Genomic DNA, 5,042 nt, shown 5'->3' with positions numbered 1-5,042 from the left:
AAATAAATACAATAGATCATTCAGGTAGTCTGTGCGGTTGGCAGAAATTTATGCACAGCCTTCATACATTTCTGTTTCATTTCGCCGTAGAACTGTTTATTTGTATGTAGGATGGGCAATTGTCTACATCGGTCTAAGTTAATCAATGTTTATGTTCACTCTTACTTTATTGTATTTTTAATGTTCTCGGGGTTAACACTGGTCGGTGTATTTTATTCCGTTCCTTTCCACCACTCAATTTTGTGGCTACATATCTGGTTGATTTCAATCGCTGATTCTATGATCTTCATACTGGTTTATATTTTAGTATTTTCTGTTAATATCTTGTTTGTAATTCTCTGTTATATCCCGTTCATTTCTTATTTCTTTACTGCCCACAAGGAGCTACACACTGAGGTGACAAACAAGGACAGACAAACGGATTGAGCCGATAATATCGACCCCAGTTCGTAACTGGTACCTATTTAATCGGCTCCGAAAGGATGAAAGGCAAAATCAACCTCAGCGGAATTTGCTGCTGTGTTTATGTCCCCGTAACTTAGCGGCTCGGCAGAATAAGTACGATAAATACTAGACTTACAAAGAATAAGTCTAGTGGTCGATTTGTTCGGCTAAAAGTGGTGCCCCAGCATGACCGCAGTCAAGCGACTGAAACAAATAAAAGAGTAAAAGAGTAAAAAAAGTGTGTGAAAAGATAAATAGTCATTAAAATTTGGTAATAAAATCCATATTTCGTTTACAAATTTATTGAAACAAATGATACATGTTCTTTATTACATGACAAAATGAAAGTAAATCTTTATATTTCATCCTTGCAACGGTGGCGTCAACCAGTTTCTTCAAACTGCCGGAGATGGAATGAACAACCCTCTGAAGGACGTCGCCGGGGACATTATTGAGTACCTCCTGAATCTGTGTATCCAAGTTCTTCTCTGTGCAAGATTTTGATTTGTAATCCCGCAGGTAAAAATCACACGGAGTGAGAACTGTACTTCTTTGGGTACTGGACTTCAGGTTTTAGCTCCAGCATGTAATGGGTTTTCTACGAAGGAAAATCCAGTTCTTTATGCAACATCTTACCAATTTCACGAACTGCTTCACGCGTTGATTTTTGCAGACCGCGATTAAGCATTTCCTGCCCTGTTGTCACGTTTTCTATTAATCAGGATGTGGTTGGATGGCCACTTCTTCCATCGTTCTCAGACCCCGTGATATCAGCTTTGCATAACAACTTTTTTATTTATCTGGACGTAGTGTTGCATGCTTATCTTTCCATGCACAGCACCATCTCTGAACCAAAACAATGGAATTCCATACTTCATAGCGTGATGCAATCTTAGCTCGCTCCTGAAAGTCAAGCGACCAGCCATCTGGAAAATAAGAAATAAGACAATAAGAAAATAAAAATCCCCATTAGTGTTGCCTGTTTATAAAATGCTTGCGTTATGAATTCAGGAATACGAAAAATTCTATAAGCAATTTCTAATGCCTAGTTTCTTTACCCATACCCTATACATATATGTGTGTGTGTGTATACATTAATACTTATGGCCAAGCTAACATGGCAGTCCAGGAAAATAGGACGAATGCTGCCGCTGATTAGCTCCATGAGGCCATCGCCTCTAGCTACCTATGTGACACAGAAACCTGTGTCCATTACAACCATCGAACAGGGGAGGTCAGCAGCTTCCCCTTGCTGGTCACAACAACCACAGACTAGTTTCTTGGTATTTGGCTCTTTTCAATGGGGATTAGCCGAACCCAGCAGGCGTCGCTCCTGGCCGTCTTTTTGAAGATTTATTTACCTATGTTCAGTGGAATACATCAACTGGTTTTCAGAAATATAAATATTAATAATTCTAAATCTCACTAAAGGAGACTATATATATATATAATCTATTTACGGGAAATGTTTTTAATACGTAAATAAAGCTCCTTTACCATTATGTCGGCTTGGGACTAATGATACCGACAAGTGAACCAATTGTTGAATTGTTGAGGGATTTGCATTGAGCTGTGTAGATATAATGTAGGATAAATATAGTAATAATAACTATGATCCTTGGATGGAATTTTTAAAAAATATTTAACGTATCTTTACGCGCGTTTCCTCAAATCACATGTCTCTTAAGATCAAAGTCCGTATTCCTGAAATGATTTCAATGTAATCCGTAGTATCCGTGGTCATCGAGTTGCTCCTCTTCATGGATTCGTTTCTTCAAGCGATATAACGTTAATGGATGTTTAACAGAAGGTTTATGTCCCTTTTCACCAATGGTACTTTGCATAAACAGACCAATACTTGGATTGATGTTATCTTAAAGCGAGAGATTTGGATATAGTAACCGGGCTTATAATAATGGCTATATACTTTGAAGATATATACATTTACGCAAAATACCATATCACCGACGACCATGCATTTATCCATACATGCCACGTACTCAATTATAAATATACCTTGTTCTCGCTTAATCTCTCATGAAGCTAAATATCTCACTTTAGACAATGGTTCGTCCGGTTTACTTATTAAAATTTAACAAAAAAAGAACTATTTAGTTTTCGATGATATTAGTTTACTCTTGACATTCGTTTGCTTATTAGATTTGTAATCAAACAATTGCAGGTCCTTTCGAAGGGATAGTGTATTTGAAAATATGTTATAGTCAGCGTGTGATTCCTTTTCCGAAATGGTAGGGTTTTATTTATCTCTCAGTCTAATAGCGCGTAAAAAGTTTCTCGTTGGTTTCTATGCGTAATAGACATTAGTTCATGCATCGATTAGCTTTTGCTTTATTCCGATATAAGTATCACTTTTAATATCATTGTAAATAACTTTAGATATCATGGCAGGAAAAAAATTTTCATGTAATTCTCAAGAAAATTTATTCAATTTCCAGCTGATGCAGATTTATTTGAACCAGAAACCGATTTGGCTAAAAGCTAAAATCACCGCATCAAATGCAATAGTGTATTTAGATACAGCTCGTTAAGTTCTGATTTTGACTGCCATCGCCCCGGATCAATAAAAAGAATAGAAATATTCCATGTGAATTGATTCAATCAACTACCTATATCCTCCATATATCCTCCATTACCTGATTTTGTACGTAATGAAATATATAAATATTTATGTTGAATCCTGGAAGATGCAATCTGCAGACGAAGAGTTTGACGTTATCAATCCATGGAATGACCAGATGAAATATCAGTACACCGTTGAAACAATTTTATCTCACTGATTACCATGATGTACTCGATAAAGACGTCAGTATGCTAACATTGCATTATTTCTGCCTTTGAATACAGTGACCCGGTTAGTAGTTTAAAGCTAAATTTTTATTAATGATGAGGTGTACGCCTGAGAAATTAGAATCACCGCCATCTCCTGCATTATCATTAAGAGATAGATACAACATTGTTTGAATTCAAATGCGGTGTGGCTCTATTTATCTTCTTGTTTCCAACTGCTGTGAAAGTTATTGACAGTAACACACAGAATTACATTAGAATGAATACACCGCTAAAGTGATGAGAAATGTGCTTTGCATAAACAGTTTGCTGCTTAGGTTAACGTTATCGTAATGCGGGAGAATTTGATATCACTAAATGTTTTTGATTCTAACTTACCAGAGGTTGACTTTAATTATATGTATATGATACGATGAATGTCGTAAAAGATATACGTTTAAAAAAAATGCGTTGCATAGAACTGAATATTAAGGTAATTACTCTTATTTAAAAGATGATCAAGTGCTTGCCGAGATGTGGAGAGAGTTGTACAGATGCTAGAACCTTACTTTGCCTTTATTATTTCTGAGTTAGAAATCCCCACCGGCGTTGATTTTCATTTTCTCATGTCAGAGGAAATAAATGTGTATAACGAAGGCGGGATTCAATAATTTAAATACCTCTAAACTACAACTCACAATTTTCGAAAGAAAAGAAAAATTCGAATTTCAGTAAGATTACATCGTTTGTTTTCCAGACTTCCGGGACTATTGATTAAACATCTAGTAGCATATCATTTAAGGTCCAATGAAAATAATTAGCATGTAGCTTGGTAAGTTGTGCGTTTCACCGCACTGAGGCACAAATGTCCTTCTTCTCAAAAACTTTTAATTATATTTTCATATCCCATGAGCATCTTTAAGAAAACACTTATTTTTGCATGTATGTATAAATATGCATACTCTTTTACTCTTTAACTTGTTTCCGTCATTTGACTGTGGCCATGTTGGAGCACCGACTTTAGTTGAGGAAAATCGAACCCAGGTCTTATTCTTTGTAAGCCTAGTACTTATTCTATCGGTCTCTTAGATCGAACCGCTAAGTTACGGGGACCCAAAACCACCCACCAGGCTTTGGTCGGCCCGAGGCTATAGTACAAGACTTGCCTGCGGTGCCACGCAGTGGGACTGAGCCCGGAACCATGTGGTTCGTAAGCAAACTACTTTATTTCATTAGGATTTGCCATAAAGGCATTACAAAGAGTAGCTTGCGGGCTGGACAGAAATATTGATGAGATGAATGATGAAAAAAGGATGATAGTGATGGGAGAAGACAAAAAACGCCGACTTTTTTGCTGCTCTAAAACATTATTCTAACAGAAAAATGAAAACGAGGTATTGAACCACTCACTACAGCTTTTACAATTATTGAACTTAATAGTCCATTAAAAATAATAGCATACAATAAGATACTACAGACAACAGGCCCCCACTAGAAATCGCGTGGAGCAAAAGAAATATTAATGTGTTACATATGCTCCACTCTGTTATATGGAGCTAATCGTGAACATTGTCAAAATATTTTTGAATAAACTCCAAAGGTTTAAATGGGAAACCTTTGCGAAAATTGTGGACAGAATATACAAAAGAAAAAAGAAATGGTAAGGATGATAGCAAAATAATAACCTATTAAGACTCATCAAAAGGAAGGATATATATTTGTGTGAGTGTATGTGCGTGTGTGTGTAAATAGATAGAGTAAGAGAGAGAGAGAGAGAGAGAGAGAGAGGAGAGAGAGAGAGAGAAAGGCTG

Source organism: Octopus sinensis, linkage group LG12, assembly GCF_006345805.1.
Source record: "Octopus sinensis linkage group LG12, ASM634580v1, whole genome shotgun sequence".
Lineage (NCBI taxonomy): Eukaryota > Metazoa > Mollusca > Cephalopoda > Octopoda > Octopodidae > Octopus > Octopus sinensis.
Note: the sequence above shows the minus strand (reverse complement) of the source record.